At 49.9% G+C, this 19,876-nt stretch overlaps 1 protein-coding gene across 17 annotated transcripts in view; it reads right to left on the minus strand.

Annotated features, from left to right (window-relative positions):
* PLEKHA6 (pleckstrin homology domain containing A6) overlaps window positions 1–19,876 on the minus strand; it is a 138,305-nt gene that overhangs the window by 61,443 nt on the left and 56,986 nt on the right. The window contains exons 1-2 of one of the 17 annotated variants that reach the window (XM_027564223.1): window positions 13,715–14,010; window positions 13,356–13,430 (exon numbers count right to left, since the gene is read on the minus strand). The exons of 15 other annotated variants lie outside the window; for them this stretch is intronic. The gene's annotated coding sequence lies outside the window, so the exon portion shown is untranslated. Of the gene's footprint in view, window positions 1–13,355; window positions 13,431–13,714; window positions 14,011–19,876 lie in introns of those variants that run through there. One more of the 17 variants, XM_027564220.1, reaches the window with a different exon arrangement.

Here is a 19,876-nt window from a genome sequence, read left to right on the forward strand (position 1 = left end):
TACAGTTTAAAAAAAAAATGCATCAAATATTACCCCTTCAATAGTTATCATAAATCAATTGTACCTCTCTAAAGCTATAAAAAGAAAAGTCTTCAGATGAGACATTAAAAAAAAAACCACCTACCCCTGGGGCTCTGCTGTGATGGATCTGGGCAGGTAGGGGTGTGGCGGGGCAGGGTGGGGATTCCAGCTTCCCTAGTGACCTGCTTTAGACGGCTGGTTAAAGACGGGCACCGATGTGGCCTTGAATCAGCCTGGACCTCTCTCCTGGATTTAGGTCAAATAATTTGGCAGACCTGAACATCGTCTTTATAAAAATAATTGTTTGTTTTATGACAGAAGGGAAAATATCAAATAAAACCTGGTTCACAAAGTCCTCTCCTCATCATCTCACATGATTCTTTTATGGTTCTATATGGTAGGCAGAAAAATATTAACACTCTCATTTTACAAAAAAACATACAAACAGAAAGCCTGAGGCTCACAGAGGTAAGATCACCCACCTCCTACAAGAGTCCCTTACCCTCAGCGTGGAGCTCTTCCTGCTAACTACGGTCTGCCCGCAGCCTGGGGGCACCCCGCCCGTCCCTCAGCCCTGGCTCGGCTCCCAGGACCACAGAACGCAGACCAGCATCGGGGTGCTCGCCCCACGCTGAGCAGACGTTCTCGTAGCACACAAGTGGTGCTAGGAGACTGGAAGGGACCCTAGGACGGGGGAAAACGGGGCAGGTCTCGGGTCATAATCAGCTCAGCTAAGGGGAACCATGCCATACTAAGACAGGCTCGCCTGGGAGAGAAGAGGGGATCTGAGGGTCTAATCAGACCGCGTATCTGATGAGAGAGGAGGGAAACCAACCCAACACCACTCCCAAGGCAGAAGTCCGGTGGATGCGGAAGCAGCTGGAAGCTGTTAGAGGACTCCAGGCCCTGCGCCTCCTTCCCCTCTTCATCTGCCCCCCTGCTCTGCGGGAGCTGGAAGCCCCCCTCCTCTCTCCCTTGTTCTGAGGACAGGGTGACGGGAGGGCGGAAATCCACGCTGCAAGGTGCAAAACGTTAAGAGGCATCGAAAAGCTCAATGATCAAGTTTGATCAAAGTTTTATGCAGTATTTTGGAATAAAAATTAGTGCAAAAAATCCATAATGAGTGAAATATTTTAAATAAAGACCAGATTGCTGCTGCTGCTGCTAAGTCGATTCAGTCGTGTCCAACTCTGTACGACCCCATAGACAGCAGCCCACAAGGCTCCTCTGTCCCTGGGATTCTCCAGGCAAGAACACTGGAGTGGCTTGCCATTTCCTTTTCCAATGCATGAAAGTAAAAAGTGAAAGTGAAGTCGCTCAGTCATGTCCAACTCTTAGCGACCCCATGGACTACAGCCTACCAGGCCCCTCCGTCCATAGGATTTTCCAGGCAAGAGTACTGGAGTGGGGTGCCATTCCCTTAGTAGTACACAATTTCCAATTCGCCTGAGGCTCCAACATGGCTTAGGGTGGCACTGTTACTGATTCTGTTGTTACTGAAAATGTTGATATTTTGTCCTTGATGAAATTTTCACACTGATTTTTATTTCTTTTAATATTGCAATAAATGCTATTTATCTTGATTACTGAGTCTTCTGGCAGCCTCTTAAATGCTGTGCCTAAGGAGACTGCCTCAACCACCTTACCTTACTCAGCCCTGCTCAGGGATGAGACTGGAGAGACTGGGAGAGAGATAGGGAGACGAGACAGGGCCCAGAAAGGGCCAGGGAGAGGTCTGCACTCTTCAAAAAACCTCAGTGCATGAAAAACAAAGAAAGGCTGAGGAATTATTCCAGATTAAAGAGGAGCAGAGACATGCTCCTGGATTAGATTCCAATGACATTATTAGGGCAACTGGTGAAACTGAATATGGCCTGTCTACTAGATAATAGTAACGTATCAGTGTTGTTTCCTGAATTTGTACACTGTACTGGGTTTATGTAAGAGAATGTCCTTATTTTTAAAAGGAAAAAATAAAGTGATAAGGGTCAGAGGGTGACGGCGGTCTGAGAGCTACATTAAGCCAAACACTCCTCTCTGTCCAGCCTGTCTTTCCTCCAATTCCAGGCAGTCCCAGCAGGGACCAGTAGGAAATGGTAATGGTAGGAAGTCTTGTCCGGAAGATCAGGTCTTGGAGGGCTGGTTAGACATTTGCTTCTCAAAAAAAGAATTAACCTTGAATTCTCAAATCACTCCTCACTCGCTCCAGGAAGACTTGACAACTGGCACCGAAAAGAAAGGAAATTAACACTGACCCAGGCCATGAAACTAGCACATTCTCTGCTCAACCTCCTGAGGCAGGCACCACGGCCCTGCACTTGCAGAGGAGGAAGCTGAGCCATCAGGGAAGCAGCTCTAGGCAGCTTGGAAACGGGAAAGCCGGGGTGAGAGCCCAGGACACAGCCCAAAGCCAACTCTTTTCCCACTTCCAGTTTGTTGTGCAACTTGAAATTCCCTTCTCATGCATCATCCTACAAACTAACCCTTTAGTTTATTTTTGCGGAGTTGAATCTGCATTGGCCTTGGGATTTTTGGCTCCGAAGTCAGACCGCCCCAATTCCAATCTGACAGCACCGGTTATTACCTAAGGGACTCTGAGTGAGTGATAACTTTTCTGTGCTTTCATCTCCCCATCTGCAAACAGAGATAATATAAACTGCTACCTCAAGGGTTTGTCATAGGATTAAATGAGATTATACAAGCAGAGAATTTGAGAGACCCGGACCTTGCAATGTTCAATAAATGCCAGAAATCATTACTATCTGCCCCTGCCTCAGATCATTCCCTCATAGGAAGTGATGGCCTAATTTCTGACTATAAAACCCCTCAGCACTTTGACACATGAAGACAAATGCTTAACAACTGCGCCTAAAGAAGTTATCCATCAAGATAGTATTTTGGATATTCTCAACCTAGTTAAGAATGCCTTGAAGCCCCCACCCACCTCAGACCACTCGCAATCATCTGAGGCAGACCCCTTACCCTCAGGAGCCAGCATAATCGACACCTAAGAATCTTAGAGAGGACGGAGGTCTGTCCTACCGTGCTCTGAACGAGGAGGGGATCTTGTTTTTCTATGTCATGTCACACTTGGAAGTTAAACAGCAAGTCCATCTAGGGGCCACATCCCTGGGCTGGAGGAGTTGTCTGGGAAGGTTCAGGCCCTAGTGCTGGTAGTCGCCCATGCAGCTGTATAATGCGGGCAAGTGCTTGCCCCTGGGGCCCACCGGGCCTGAGCGGGGAGCCACCTTGTCCGCAGAGTTGATGAGAGCGTACAAGAGGCCACTAAGTCCTGGGCACTTCAGCAAAGAGCCGGGCAAAGGAGGTGGGGAAGGTTACCGGTCCAGGAAAGCCTAAGCCCCTCTGGAGCACGCTCCCGTCTTAGGGTCCTCCGGCTGAGGAGCCCTACAGCAGGAGAAGGCAGACAAGCCAGAAGACACGCAGCAGGGGACTGAATAGGGGCGGACCAAGGGCAGGGCGCCCAAGGGTCAGGCGGCGGTCAGATTCAGCCAGGAAGATGGTTCTCCTGCGACAAAGGCAGAGCGGGAGCAGGGCGATTTTCTAACTATAAACAGAAACCCCAGAAGCCCCAAACCACACACAAGCACGTGTGAGGATGCGGGCACAGCGTGAAGGACAGCGGGCACCGTACGCAGGAGGAAGGACTAGTGCAGCGGCAGGCGGGGACGAGGGGCGGTGCGCGTGCCGGCGCCCAGGACGCAGGGGCATAGCCAGGTGAGTGGGCCTGAAGCGCATCAACGTGGGCAGCGCTTACGAAGGAAAGGACTGCAAACCCAAGTGAAGAGGGGCCTTGGACGGGGCCGCTGTGGGTGGGAGGCTCACACTGAGCGGACAGAGGCTGACCCTGCTTCTCGTAAACTGACCCCGCATCGGTCCGTCCGGATCTCTGAACACAGGCGCAACTCACACACCTGTGCTTGTCCGAGCCTCCTGGGCCCAGCCTCAGCACTGTTTCTCTTGCCCTTCACACAGGGCTTTGCCTGACCTGATTTTTCCATGGCAGAGAGCATGAAATAGAGTCCCACACCCTGGAATTAAATTCCTCCCCATCCCAGTGCAATGGGTATTTGGATTTTGTGCTCTCCCCAAACCCCTCCAAAGCACTGCACCAGCATCTCTGCCACCGTCCCTCCCCAGGCCACGCACTTTGCTCTGGGTAACACACCTTCCCCAGGGAGCAATGCAGGGGCTGGCTGAGCTGCCAGGAGGGGTGCGACCGCAGCTCCCTCCGCTGCCTGGCCCCTGCATTCCAGCCCTGCGCCCAGAGTTTGACCTTCTCTGTGGCTGTGGCATGTGTGTTCTGGGTTACAGAAATAGCTCAGCCCCTGGGACCCTGCAGGCCCTCCCTCTCCTCCACCCAAAGACGCCCTCGGCTCCCAGGCTCCAGGGGCGTCAGGCTGGAGCAGGGGAGGGCTCAGTTCCCCACTGCCCTCCCGCACGCCCCTCCCAGAGCAGAGCCAGGTTGGGCCGCCTCCCCACACACCCACCCCTTCCAGTCCCCGCACTTCTGGGGTGTCTGCCATCACTGTGGATGGAGCTGAGGCTTTTGGCAGGGGAAGGCATGAAGGAGACACAGCGCCATGAAAAGCTTAGACAAACCTGACCCCTCGTTGTGTTTTCTTTGGAGTTCATTTGGATTAAGGGCAACAGCCAGCCAGAAATGGTTCCCAATCCCACACACCCTGGCCTAGCCACCCTGTCGTCTCACACAAGGCGATGATGTCATGGTCCCTGTTTCAATACTAACCCAAACAAGATGGCATCGGTCCTCCAACAAGCCCAAGATGGAATGGGGGACCGTGGACTCAACGACAATATCAAAGACTGAATGTAGAAACAGTGATGAGCTTTTGATGTGCAGCTTTTAGATCCTGACTCCCTAGTGTCTGATGAAACAATAAATCTTTCATGAAGGACTTTACTAAAGGGATAGAATGTTACCTCTGGGGAGGGTGGGGCCCTGAATGGCCTTCAAGATTCAGGTTCCACACTTTGTCCACCCGTGGGGAATGGCGAGGACAGCCACGCCTGGGCCTCTTCAGCCACACTGCCGTCACTACCTCCTAGGCCTCGGCAGCCTCGTAGACAGGTGGGGAGAGAGCTGGACAAAGGATATTGGGGTGTATAAACTCTGCAAATCAAACACCTCTGGGCTTGGAGGTCCAGGAAAGGCTATCGGTGATAGAAAGTACCCATCCCCCCCCAAAAAAAAGAAAGTACCCATCCCTTTCTAGACACTGCCCCTCCACCCCGATACCACAGAGTTACAGCGGTAATAGCCATGTTCCTGCAACCTCATGCCACTCTCTTGGTTCCAGGTAGCCACCCAACCCTAGCTCAGCCAAAACACCTTTCCAGGGATGGGAATTGGAATTTAGAGAAAAAAAAAGACCAGTCCTTCTTCAGGTGACATGTACACAAGGGAGCTGCGAGAAGCCATCTCTTTAGACTGACGCGGAGCCAGGACAGCCCCGCAGGGAGAAGAGCCTGAAGCCAGCCCATGAAGAGGACCAATGGGCAAGGCCACACTTGCACCAGCCAGCTTCTTGATTCTAGCTTGTTCCTGCAGCCCAGCCATCCCTCTGAACTTCACAATGCAATCCCCTTGGGGCTTCAAGTCCTTTGAGCAGTTCCAGTAACATACTCGAAAGTTATAACTAACATCAGGAAGAGAGACAAGATGAATTCTGGAGGATCCAGCGTCTAAACTCCGTAGATGTGGCTGGCATGAGGAAGAAAAGGAAGGAAGAGGAAGGAAAAGGGCCAAGGAGTTTGCCCAAGGGTTGCAGAACACAGTGCTGTTAAGACCTGAGCTGGCCTAGAAGGCCATGCAGGAGGACAGGGTGGATGTAGGTAGGGGTCAGGGAAAGCAGGTGGATTTGCTGCCTCCCAGGTCAGGGAAAGCTCCTCGGGTGTTTAGAGAGCTGGCAACAGGAGAAGTGCGGGCCACGTGGGTGAGCTAAGTCCCTAGTGAAGGTGGTAGGCCACCTCTGCTGACGGATGGGCCAGGGGTCTGGGAGCATGTTCCCAGAGGACATTCGTTATTCAGGAGAGGAGAAAATTTATATCCTTTCTCCTGCCCTTTCCAAAGCAAACGAGGGTCCTTTGCCACCTTAGAGACTCACAGCTCTCTCAGACTAAGGGATCTGCTCTGTCCTTCAGGCCTTCAGAAACACTTCAGTTCAGTTCAGTCACTCAGTCACTCAGTGTCCGACTCTTTGCGACCCCATGAATCGCAGCACACCAGGCCTCCCTGTCCATCACCAACTCCCGGAGTTCACTCGGACTCACGTCCATCGAGTCAGTGATGCCATCCAGCCATCTCATCCTCTGTCGTCCCCTTCTCCTCCTGCTCCCAATCCCTCCCAGCATCAGAGTCTTTTCCAATGAGTCAAGTCTTCGCATGAGGTGGCCAAAGTACTGGAGTTTCAGCTTTAGCATCATTCCTTCCAAAGAAATCCCAGGGTTGATCTCCTTCAGAATGGACTGGTTGGATCTCCTTGCAGTCCAAGTGACTCTCAAGAGTCTTCTCCAACACCACAGTTCAAAAGCATCAATTCTTCCCTGCCACCAAATCCATGAGCTAACGGTCCCTTTAAGAATATCTTCCTCCTCTGTTCTCTAGTTGGCCAGAGCAGATGTTCCTTGTCACTATGGCAACGAACCTACCACTCCTCCTAACGGTAGCTTCCTAGGGAAGGACACACACAGCACAGGCCACTCCCCAGACAGAGCGGCTGACCTGCGAGCTGCTTGGAACTCACGGATGGGAGGCTCCTGACAGCACAGGACGCTGCGGGCTCCTGTGCGCCTGCATAATAAGAGCTCCAATCCTTCCTGTCTGAGAGGTGACACAGGAATAGCAGGCACTGTCTGACAGCAGTTAGCAGGTAGGGGAGGGAGGTTACGTATGTCACTGCCCAGACAACAGACCAATGATCATCTGTCCAATGAAGTGTTAAAAAGCATGTGGTCTATCTTCAATAAATTGAATTAGCTGTTCCTTTGACCTTTTTTTCACATCACTAATGAAGACCAGTGAAACCCTCCTGATTGAATTCTCCTTACTTCAAGCTGCATACCATTCTCACCCTCATCTGGAGTTTGTTATCCTTCCAGACAGTCCTCTCCAATGGGTCCCTGCTCGAGGCAAGCCTTCTGCAGCAGGTGGTGTGGGGAAGCAGAAAGCACTGTATCCCGCTGGTTCTGCAGAGCTGTTTCCACTGAAGTGATGCTTCTCTCACTAAACCCAACTTGACCCCATCTGTTCTTGGCTCTCACAGCCCCGATGAAGCCAGCTGGATTCGTCTTGTAAGCCACAAAATTGACTGAACTTTAGCTTCTTCTCTTCTGAGACCTTAGCTTACTGGGATCCCAGAAGTCAAAGTATAAATAAGAACAAGTCAGTAAATGATCCCTATCGGATGTGCAGGAAAAGCATTCCTAATGAGGGAAGACGCCAAAGTCAGCGCTCCGCCCCCACCCACACACCCCCAAATCTCCTTCAGTCACTCCCAAAGGTAAAGTGCGCCCTACCTCGGAGGAAACGGCTTGTCTCTGGAGATGAACAGGGGTGGTATGGAATCACAGGTCAGCTCTGATTGGAATCCACTTACCCGCCAAATGGCATTAGACAAGCTACTGATGCTCTCTGAGCCTTAGTTTCCTCATCTGTAAAATGGGAATGCTAATTCCACGTGATAGGGTTATATGAGGCAGTATAGAACTGCAATGCCTTAATTACATTCCCAAATCCACAAATATCTGAAAATGTAAAGTTTTTTCTTAACTGGATTGATGGCAGAACCCAACCTGACTCAAACCTAGTTGGTAGCATCACTTGAACTGGCATGAGACTCATTTTAGCCTTTTTAAAAAATCCCACTTCTGTGATTCTTTAGACACATCTTGCTGAGGAAATATTAATATGTGTGATTTTGGAGCTGTTCCAGACTCTGCCGGAGGTTTTTATGTAATACATAGTGTGTGCATCATGTTACCATTCTGAAATCCACAGGCCCCAGGCATTTCAGATGATGAGTTTTGGAGCTATCTGAGCTCCTCCTCCAGCCCCTGAAGTCAGGTGGCTCAGGAAGGCCATCAGGGTTATTTAAGCTAAAGATGTTGACAAATACTGAAAGCTTTTGCCTTGCCACAATCTGAATCTCTTCTGGGTCCCTGGGTTCCTGCAGCCTGGAGCCAGCTTCCCGGAACACAAGTTGGCATGGGGAGGGGAGGGGATCCAAAGACCAGCCCATCAGCCCATAAGAATCTGCTGCTTTTCCACCCCAACAGAGCTGGCAGAGGCAGCGTGCTGGTATTTGATTGGCTTCAGGTATAGACATGCCTGAATATTCCAAGTATGCTTCCAACTCCCCACCTCACTGGGCTCCTAGCACCTTCTCCACTACCACTGCCCCACAGTTTCACCTCTGCTCCCTCCTCCCTAGAGGCATTCTCAGGGGAAGGGGTGACAGAGACTTGGGGAATGCTAAGGCGTGGAGAGAGCCAAAGAGTGTGGGGAATTGGGCTAAAGGAAGAAAAGATGCTGAGTGTGAGAGAAATGATGAAGATGGACACTCTGGATGAGAAACAAACCTCGGACACGCAGTGGAACAGGTTTGGCGTGTTTCGCTAATGCTGTTTCATGACCCCAGGAGGCTTTTAAAATAGTAGAAAACCCGGGCCCATAACTGTGACCAATACTGGGCAACTGTTATTCACAGGTCCCTTGGCTCTAGCCGTACATTTCAGGGACTTACTAATGACTGTGAAGGACTTAACCTGTCCTGATGCACGATTGTTCAAGTCCAAGTGGGTATCTCAGTTCTGACCCTGGGTCTGTTGTCTCAAAAATAACTCATCTTATCCTGCCACCTCAAGCTACTTTTCCAACAGACCTGCAACTGCTGGACAGCAGACCTGCATCTCAGAGGAAAACAGAAGACTCTCGGAGTGATAAGGTCTGTTGGTCAAATGGAGAATTGGTGCATGCAGAGCTGAGTAGGATAGTGGCAATCAAATTCAACCCTCTTGCTTCACAGATGAGAAATCTGAGACCTAGAGAGGGACTGAATTGCCCAAAATCATGCAGTCAATGGAAAGGAAAGGTGGCCCTGGAGCCTGGATAGTGCTTTCTGTCACTTCACTGGGACAAGGATGGGAACGTCTGTGAAGCTCCAGTCACATCTTGTTGACCTTTGCAGTCAGAAAAAGGATAGTGCTTTCTATTACCTCACTGTGACGAGGATGGGGATGTCTGTGAAGCTCCAGTCACATCTTGCTGACCTTTGCTGTCAGAAAAAGGCATGCTGAATGGCGCTCACCTTTGGCTTGAAAATCTCAGAAGAGATTTTCTCCAAGAATTTCGCTGTGCTCCTTGACTCTGTGTCCCGATCTACCCAAAGTTAGGACAAAATCCTCATGAAAGCTCTCTTGGGGAAAGCCAACATTGCTGGTGATCAGGGATGAGCTAAGAGAACCACGGCCCCAAACCTCGGCGGAGCCATCAGAGGGGCCGTTGAGGGGTCTCCTGGGCAGGAGCTCCGCGGGCGGCAGAGATCTCCCATCTGAACTTCTTGGATCCTTCTCACTTTGTCCGTCCCTCTCCGTTGGTTTGAGTAAGGCTGTGGTGTCCATCAGCCACAGGCTCAGGCTTTTCCGAGGCGCTGTTCCCAGGTGGTTGTACTCGTGCCCCACCACCATCCAGAAACCTCTGAGAGGATTTCGCCCCTGGGCTTGGTCTTCCGGCTCAGAGCCTGCGGCTCTCCTGTTGCCTTTAGCAGTCTGTCCCACGTCTCCCTCCTCCCCACGGAAGCTTGGGGTGAGTCTACTACCAGACTCCCAAACTCAACTAAGTCCAAACGCTGCTTTCCTAGGTTAGGAGGGTTCTTGTTTCAGAACATAAAATCAGGGTGGAAAATCAGAAAATTCTATCCTACAAAAAGATTCCCGGGCTTTCAGGAAAAAAAAGCTCCTAGAACAAGTCTCAAAAAGAGTATCTAGTTCAATTTCTAGGGTGATTTCAAACTGACCCTCCTCTAAACGTCTTCTCTCCTACAAGTCTGCACACATGTGCACACCCAACCACGAGTCTCAGTCTGGTAGCTGGGGCTGCCCGGGAATTCCCACATATTTGTTGCTATTTCAGGCCTGACTACAGAAGGTAAAAGACTCAAAACACTCTAAGGCCTCAGGAGCCTCCAGATTTAGAAAAGCTCCAGTTGATATCCACCATTTCAAAAACTGATGGCAAGACCTTTCTAACACCCTTGCCTCTTGGCCACCTAGTTAAAAAGGTGCTTCCAAATGATTAACACTGGACACCAAGACTTCAAATGTAAAATGTACCTCATGCTGCTGCCTATTTCAAACCACAAACCCTCTCCATCTTTTCCAAGCAAAGGAGATGACTATAGGAATAGGAACCAGCAAGGCCTGATTCCAGAACCCCTTTGAGAGTCTCAGACTCAGGGGAGGAGGAAGTGAGAACACATTCCTCTGCTGGTGACCTTGTCCTGGAGGCAGAAACCGCCCACAATGGAAAAATGAAGAAACCGAGACTCTATGTGAGTTTATCATGGCCCAAGAACCCAGAGGGAAAGAACAGTGATGACAAGATCAGAATCCAAGTTTTCAGAAATCTGCCCCAAAGAACCCCTATCAGGGAAGTAGAGTCTCATCTGTTTGAAGAAAATCGTGCCTGGAGGCAAGATTTTTTGATTTCATGGACTAGTTAAATTTCAAAAAATGAAATTTAAGGAACCACTATAAAGTTGCCAACTTTTCAATTTGCCAAATAAGGATATTTAAAAAGCCTACCTACCATCTACTCTCATCACCAATTCTTGAAAAGAATAAGCAAGCCATAGCCTCAGAATAAATATTTGAGTACATCTCCTGCCCCCAAAAGAAATCCTTTAAACTGAATACATTTTTGCTTCCCTGCCAAAAAGTTCAATATGCTTTCCCTTTCTTTTCTCATTTCATTTCAGACTGATGAAAACTCTTGTCACAGACCAAAATTTGATAATCACTGGGATAGATGACCTCTCTATGTCCTTTTCAGCTTAAGCCTAAAAATGAAGAGAACAATCCTAAGCTTTGGTGATTCAGACCTTTCCAGGAAATCAGAGCTGGCAGACTTGAAAGGGAGGGGGAATCGACAAGCATCTTTGCTCATGTGAACACACACTGTCAACTACAAAGAACTAAGCAATGTTGATTATTTTATAAATCCGGTGTTCAGTGAGCATCTACCTCCTCGTGGAGTCTCCCAGGTTTCCATGAGCTCCTGGATTTTACTGTCCCCTTGTCTGTTCAGATAATCCAGAAAAAAAGGGGGAGGAAGATAATCTTCCCAAAGTCAAGAACGATCTGAGAGAGAACTTCCCCGGTGGAACAGCGGGTAGGAGTCTGCCTGCCAGGGCAGGGGACACGAGTCGATGCCTGGTCCTGGAAGACTCCCCATGCCGAGGAGAGACTCAGCCTGTCAGCCACGACTCCTGAAGCCTGGGCGCCTCCAACCTGCGCTCACAACAAGAGAAGCCGCTGCTCAGAGAAGCTCGTGCCCCGCAATGAAGAGCAGCCCCTGTGCACCACAGCCAGAGAAAGCCCACAGCAACGAAGACCCGGCGCACCCGCAAGAAAAAGAAAAGAATAAAGAGCTAAAGGAGGCTACTGGGGAGTGGTAGAGAGGATCAGGTCAGCAGCTCACATGTATGCAGACCCACTGATGCCATTTCAGTTGCACAAGTAGGACCCAAGAGAGGACCGACTCCATTGCAGGAAGCACTTTTTCCATGCTGCCTTCCACAGACAATGGCTGCTTGCTCGTGACTCTGGTGGAGACAAGGTGGGGGATGAAGTGGAGGGAAGTTGACACTACTTGGGGGCAGAGGAAACACAAAAGAGCACTGGATTAGGAGCTGCATCTTATCCTAATCCTTCTGCTGACTAACCGTGAGTCCCTTCGCACTTTTTAGCTCCCGTCTCCTCATCTATGTTATAGGAATGATATTCTGTCTTCCTGATAGGGTTACAGTGACTGTGAGATCCTTGAGGGCGGAACCAGGTCTTATCTGTAGATAAGTCTTAGAGACTGTATACCCAGTCTCTAACACAGCACCTAGGAGAGAACAGGGCTTGGTAAACAGCTGCTTGAACTGGGCCAGAGAGTGTCTCCAAGCTGGAAAACCATACACAAGTGAATGAAATGAAAGGTTATTATTATCTGTTGGCCAAACTGATGCATTGCACCATCTACCAAATATAAAAAAAAAACACTAAAATTCTATTTGGAAGTAGCTGGTGATGTAAATAAAAAATAGTTTTTTTAAATGCCCATAGTTTCAAAAATAACCAGGCTACACTACATATTAATTATCCTGCCTAATAAATAACTGTGTGATTGCCTCCCAGACTCAACTGCAGTATATAATTTCTCAAGCTGAAAATGTGTTTTGCCTAGCCCTCATCACCTCTCATCCATCCATCTCATTATATTCAGAAGTCAGCAGGCAAACTGTGGTCCTCTCACCCACAGGTTACATCTGTGTTGAGAGTTGAGGTCTCTGTTTGGCTACAGCCTTGAACTGTATCAGAACCTAAGATTCCCTAGTCCCCTCTCCTGGATCCTTTCCAGAACTCCATGTTCTGCCTCTAGCAGACTCCACCACACTCCTCTTCCAATGCTTATCTCAGCACCCCAAATCTGCTTTTCAAAAGCCACATCTGGCCCGGCCCGGCCAGCACCCACCACTCCTGCGGACCCTGCTGCACAGCACGTGCTGCCCAGGGGACACCACTGCACAGACAGGTCCCAGCACCTTGGCCCGGCTGCCTACCCACCAGCCCCAGTATGAGGTAGGCCTCTGATCTCTGCTCCTGGCCATTGAGAAACACCACGCAAACCCTGGGAAGACAGAGCCGCATTCAGCCAGTCTGACTCACCAATCACCACCCCATCCAAACTTGGGTTTCAGGAAGAGTGCCAAGCCCCTACCCCACCTCCACCCCAGGCACTGGCCTCCATCCTGCCCAGTTCTGAGGCTCTGAGAAGAAAGTGCTCCTGGCACTTGTCTCTAATAGCTTTGATCTCATTCAGCTGGATCACCCTAATACTACGTGGAGGCCATGCTAGAATTTATACTGGTTAAACCGTCCCACTCTACAGACTTACAAGTTAGCTCTACCGGGAGTGTTTCCAAGTGCCTGCAACACCCAGGGCTGACTCCAGGGACAAGAGTCCTCTGGACACACACCTCCATGTCCCTAAGTCCCCTTTGCAATCCCACAAGTGAAAAAATACTCACATTCTAGGAAGTCAGAAATTTTCTCTAACTTTTTGATTGGAGACCCTCAAGGAAGATAGATATTCATGGGACACTCTTATTTGTTAGGAGATAAAGAGATGATAATAAAGAGAAAGTGTAAAGATGATTTGCTTTCCAAAAACAATAGAAGTGCTTCACACACACACAGACACACTGCCTCCCTCCCTGCCCTTCCTCTCCCTCAGCAGACACTCCTCTCTCTCTCTCTTATCTCTCTTATTGTGAACCACTCCTCTTTGCCCAACATGTGTATCCTCCTCCCCCCAGGGTCCTCTCCCCTGAAGGCTTGGACAGCCCCATTTCTTCCCAGCCCAGGTGCCCGGGACCCCAGATATTACCTTCCATGCTGGCAGCCAGGACCCAGCTGGAAGACGCAGGCTGTTGATTGGGAAAGAATCCTAACAACACTCCTGATCCGAGAGTGGCTCCTCCCTTGAGAAGCAAGGAGACAAGGAGAGGGCCCGGCAATCCAGAATTTCCCCAGCCTTCCAGGAAGGCTCTGGTGTCAGCTTTCTCTCTGTTACAGCATTGACTGAAAACCAGGGAAAATTCTCCAATAAAGCAGAGTCTGAAATCTGAAACTGCAGGTTGGCTCAGTCCTATATAAATACACTCACACCCCCGGCTCCGCGGGTCTGATGGCTTACCCGCCCTCGCGCTCCCCTCCTCCCCACCCAGCCTGCAGCTCGGGAGCATCAGACAGCCCTCTAGCTGCAGCTCCTCCAGGCGCCCGAGTAGAGCGGAGCCATGCGGGCCCAGACACTGCCAGGCGCTGTCCACAGGCTCTCCCAGCCCGCCCCCTCCAGCTGTTCAAGTCCACGTGCTTAAGTGACGCTCAGGGTCACGGCAGCGAGGAGGGTGGGAAGTTTCCAGTTGAGGAGCAAAGATTTCTGGAGACTTCCTCCATGTCAAGGAATAATACTCTCCTAAGGATCAGCTTCCAGATAACTGGTCTCAGTTCAGTTCAGTTCAGTTCAGTCGCTCAGTCGTGTCCGACTCTTTGCGACCCCATGAATCGCAGCACACCAGGCCTCCCTGTCCATCACCAACTCCCGGAGTTCACTCAGACTCACCTCCATCGAGTCAGTGATGCCATCTAGCCATCTCATCCTCTGTCATCCCCTTCTCCTCCTGCCCCCAATCCCTCCCAGCATCAGAGTCTTTTCCAGTGAGTCAACTCTTTGCATGAGGTGGCCAAAGTACTGGAGTTTCAGCTTTAGCATCATTCCTTCCAAAGAAATCCCAGGGCTGATCTCCTTCAGAATGGACTGGTTGGATCTCCTTGCAGTCCAAGGGACTCTCAGGAGTCTTCTCCAACACCACAGTTCAAAAGCATCAATTCTTCGGCGCTCAGCTTTCTTCAGCGCTCAGCTTTCTTCACAGTCTAGCATATATTAATCGCTAACCACACCTTCCTCTCCTCCAAGTTTCTGCATCTGGCTCTTACAGAGTCACCCCTTTCCCTTATGTTTTAGCCGTAACAGAATCAGGCCAGGTGAGAGTGGGAAGGAAAATCTGGTGACAACTGGCTCATTTTGCAGATGAGAGAGCTGAGGCCAGGAAGATGAAATGGCTTGTCAAAGCTAGGCAATGACTTCTAGCCAGATTTGGCATCTTGGGTAGCAGAATAAAAAGAGGCTTTAAAAGTCAGATGCTTTAACACAACTAGATGATCCCTTGAACCACTAATTGTTCACTTAACCTCTCTGAGCCTTATCCTCATTTGTAAAATGAGGCAAAAAAAAATCCTACCTGAGAGAGTAGCGACTACACATATAACATGTATAAAGCAGTTGGCATACAACAGGCATTCAGTAAGGATCCACTGAGCACCCTTCCGTCTGTGACTGCACGCTAGATTTTACTGGCTGGCTTGAATGGCCTTTAGTACTTGCTGTTCTTCCAGGGGTTGGCTTACTGTTTCCAGTTCATTGTCTTTATGTCAATCTATTAGCATTCAGTTTACTTTTAACCGTGCTCAGCATGTGATGCTTCATTTCTGCAAAGGAAAATCTTTGATCTACAGGCCAAGGTCATAGATTTGCGTTGAAGTCCTCCCAGCAGATGTCACTCACATCTTCACCTCCAGGCTCCAAGCTTCAGCCCAGCTGGACAAGGAGCATTTCCCCAAGGGGCCTGGCCTTAAACTCACATACCTAAAATCAAATTAAGATTCACCACCCACTGACTATATTATTGTATTGATATGATCAGTCTACAAGATACAGTAAATGAAGATAGTAAGGGGCAGAACATTTAGCTTCATATGCTACCATTTGGGTTAAGAAATGACTTGTAACTACCTATATATGTTTGCCTAGAGCAGAGGTCAACAAGTTTTTTATGTAAAGGCTTAGATGGCACATATTTTCAGCTTAATGGGCCTTATCGTCTCTGTCGCAAATACTCAATTCCGCCTTTGTAGCACAAAAGCAGCCAGAGACAATGTGTAAATAAATGAGCATAAACAAGTGAGCATGGCTGTGTTACAATACAACTGTACTTGTGGACACAAACACTTAAATTTCATACAACTTTCATGCGTCACAAACCTCTATTCTTATTTTCTTAGCCATTTAAGGGTAACCATCATTGCTGGGTCTTTCTCAGACAAAATTAGGTGGGGGGCTAGATTTGGCCCATGGGTCATAGCCTAGACTGGCTTAGAGCATTTCAGAAAGGGCATAGCAGACACTGGTAACAGTGATCACCTCCAAGGAGGGAGCTGAGGCTAAATCTGAGACGAGGTAGGAGAAACTCTTCATGGAATACTATTCTGTACTTTTGAAAAGTATAACCTGTGCATGGTGTAAAAAAAAAAATTTAAATAAAAACAGTTAATTATTAATGGGCTCCCCATATAAGCTGTCTTACTTCTGTAAATGTCAACATAAACTGTCCCAGGCAACCAGGCTTATAACCACAGCTTTGAGTCTCTCCCACCCCATCTCTCACTCCACAGTGATCAGTGTCCAAAATCCACTGGCCGGTTCACGGGTGCCTCAGCCCAGCACTAGCTAATCGACTGCTCTCCCACCCACCCCTACCACTGTCGCTACCACTCGGCTCTCGTTTCATAGAGCCTTGTACCCTTAACTGACTTTTTACTTGTGTAAAGCTCATTTCCCAAAGAGAGACTGGAGCTTTTTAAGGACTGGGACAATACCTTGCCTTCCTGGGTCTCCTACACCACTGCCTTGCGCCCAGTAGGAATGCCATAAATGGTTGCTTGATTGTTAATCTCCCATCCTGCTAGAGAAGGTTTGGAATACAGAGCACAGATCCACCCAGAACAGAAGCTGGTTCTGAGACATGCAGCAAGACAAGAGTGTACACAAGCTCAAAGTCTTTGATGGTGATAAACATTTAGGGAGAGGAAAGAGTCAAGGTTTGATCCAAATGAAAGGGGCTGTGCTTTGGAGAAGGCCGTCAGGAAGCCCCAGGGGAACCCTCTAATTCCAATCTCTCGTGCATTTGCCTAGTAGTGAAGGGAAAACTCCCTATCCTCTCCTGGGGAATTGTGGTGATCCCAGAATCAGACCTTCCATGTTTAGGAGCCATCTCAGCACAAAGCAGTCTTCTCTCCCACCCAAAGGAGGAAAAGCTGGCCTCCAGCACTCGGAAAAGACAAACGAGCCACATGGACTCCCACAAGGACAAGGCACTACCTTTGAAGGTGGTCTATCCTGCTACTGAAGCGTGCCATCAGCCCGCTTTCTGCCTCCACCCATTATTTCCAGTTCTGAGCTAAACAAAGGTTTCCTGCGTGGGTTGAAAAATAAATACATAAAACCGATGGTAATTTCCAAATACAATAGAATTTGTGAATATTGCTTCCTTCCAAGATACTTTTTTCAAAAAACATAAAATCACTGACTCTTTGGAACTGGAAATATCTTTGCTAAAATATGTCTACGGAGAGACTTGCGCGGTCCAGAGGTCAAGAATCTGCCATGCAATGCAGGGGGCGCAGGTTTGATCCCTGGTCGGGGAACTAAGATCCCACATGCCGAGGAGCAACTAAGCCCGAGCGCTGCAGCTACTGAGCCCCCGAGACACAGCTAGAGAGCCTGTGCACCACAATGGAAATGCCAAGTGCCACCAGTAAAACGCGATGCAGCCAAAGACGCAGACGAAGATTTTGTAAATGTTTATGAAATGAAATTGAATATAGTCCCTGTTTCCCAACAGGAAAGCATTCAGGGTTATGCTGTAGAATAGACTGCTTTATTTCCCCATGGGAGGAATCATCACCAACACCCATGGCCATGTGGGTTCTGAAATCCCGTGTTAGGCCACAGGGAACACAGCTAGTAAGTAGTAAAGCCAAAATTCAAAGCTTGGTCTGCCCAGCTTCGAAATTCAGCCTTTCCTACAGTCCAAAGTTTCCGTGACACTAGATCACCCTGTCTTTGAAATGGGCAGAAATGAGAAGTTCCATCAGGACCATCAGAAGCATACAGCCGTCCTGCAGCCCATCAGATTGCATCCTCCTGAAGTATTCAGGCCTCCCTGGGATGGAAGAAAGGAGACCAAAGACAAGCCAAAGCCAGGATGCCAGTGCCCCAGATACCCAGAGGCAGAATGGGAGGGCGTCTCTCTGGCTCACACATGGACTGACACAGGTGGGAAGGGTGTGACTGAGCCATTCACGCTGCCCACCTGCACTCTGCCATCTTACTACCCAACTGCTCATAGGCCCCTTGCTTCACCTGGCCTCTAAAGCCACCCTCTCCTTTATCTGTCATCCCTCTGGGACTTTCCCACAACCAGCCTTCACAGGGGCCTGGCTCAGGCCTCCCAGCAGGGCTAAAGCACTTGGGAGCCCATGAAGTATGGCATTATTTGGGCACCACAAACACAGCATTTACCTGGATCCTGGCACCTTTCCTCTGCAGCCCTGCTTTTGGTAAATATTTGGCTGGCTCATGCAGGACAGGGCTGGGGCCTCTTTGCCCTATATCCGCAAAACCACAGTTTTAGGAAGATGTGCTACAGAAGGTGGGGTTAGGCAAGAACAGTCACAAACACTTGTATCCAGCCAGTCCCCCAGTTCCACAGGGAATAAGCTAGTAAGTAGGGAAGCCAAAATTCAAAGCTCGGTCTGCCCAGCCTCAAACTTCAGCCTTCCCTACAATCCAAAGTTTCCATGACACTAGGCCATCTCTGCCAACCCCAGCAGAAAATTACCAGCGGCACTTTGCCTTTAGCACACCCTCTGAGCAGCTCTGAAACATTTGTGGCTAGGCTCTTAGCCCATTATCAAAACTGAGCTTCAGATCCCACAAAAGTTCTTGATTGTCCAGTTGGAGTTCACAATGCTGAGCGATGCCCTCCTCCAGGCAATTGTCAGAGCCGCCCACCCAGCTCTCTTTCCAACCTAACGTGCAGGTGCCTGGAAAAAACCCTAGTTGCTCTGCACGGCAGAGCACTTACCTCCAGAAGCACGCACACGACTGGCGTCATCTGGCCTCAGTGACTGCCTGGACACAGGGGATGACCCTCCCCATTTCTGAAGAGGCAAACCACAGCCAGGAGTTTGGAGCCCACACAGGATGTTAAGACTGGAGGCAGGATGGGCCCCAAGCCCTGCTTCCCTCCTCAGTCCCTGGAGAGAGAGCACCACTCTCTCTGATGGTCTAGAGTCTGTATTGGCTCAAGGAAGTGCCAAGAGGTCCTACCTCCCTCGCCCCCATTCTCAGGTGGCTGTCCTTGAGAACTTCAGCTGGCCTCTGAAGCCACCCAGCCCTTTATGTGTCATCTCCCCGGGAGATACAGTCATTAGCAGAGAGCACCATGTAGGTGTCTAATTAAGCAACCAGCGGCAAATGCAAAACCCTGTTTAAGCACCTCACAGAGCGTCCACTTGGGGATCTTCTTACAGGCAACTCCCTCTCCCGAGCGTCCTGGAAGTTCCCTATTGTTTGCCTGGAATACAGAAAAGTGTCTAATTCTGCCCTCCTCCTTATCTGCTGGCACTGCCTTCCCATCCCCAGCACACCCCAGGGGTGCCAGTCACATGGAGCACGGTGTGAATGTGCCCCTAGAACTGTGGGGCACGACAGCGCCGGGTGGGTGGGAAAGTGCCTGTGCCCAGGCGCGAGGGGCAGGGTCTCCTGAGAGGGCGTCTGCCTACCTGGCCTCTGTAGGTGTCCCAGGGCCACATCCTAGTTTGGGGTCTGGGCTCAGGAAGCAAGGGGCCCTCCAGCCGCTGGGGAGGAAGGGCTGGGGGGGAGGTGGGCAGCATGGGGGCTCAGCCACACTCCTCCCACTTGTGGCTCTGAGTCCTCTCTCCTGTCTGCACTGTAGCTCACCTGGTCCCGGCTCACCCTTTAAATGGAACGTTCCACTCGCCCTGGGAGCCCAGGGGGAGTGGGGCAGGAGTCCCTGTTCAAGAACAGCTTTCTTTTCTAGAGACTAGTGTGTCTGGGATTCCATCAGACACTGCTGCAGGTGGCAGGTGGAGGGAGGGAGCGAGAGCCACAGCAGAGGACAGAGGA

The sequence above is a fragment of the Bos indicus x Bos taurus genome, chromosome 16 (assembly GCF_003369695.1).
Source record: "Bos indicus x Bos taurus breed Angus x Brahman F1 hybrid chromosome 16, Bos_hybrid_MaternalHap_v2.0, whole genome shotgun sequence".
Classification (NCBI taxonomy): Eukaryota; Metazoa; Chordata; class Mammalia; order Artiodactyla; family Bovidae; genus Bos; species Bos indicus x Bos taurus.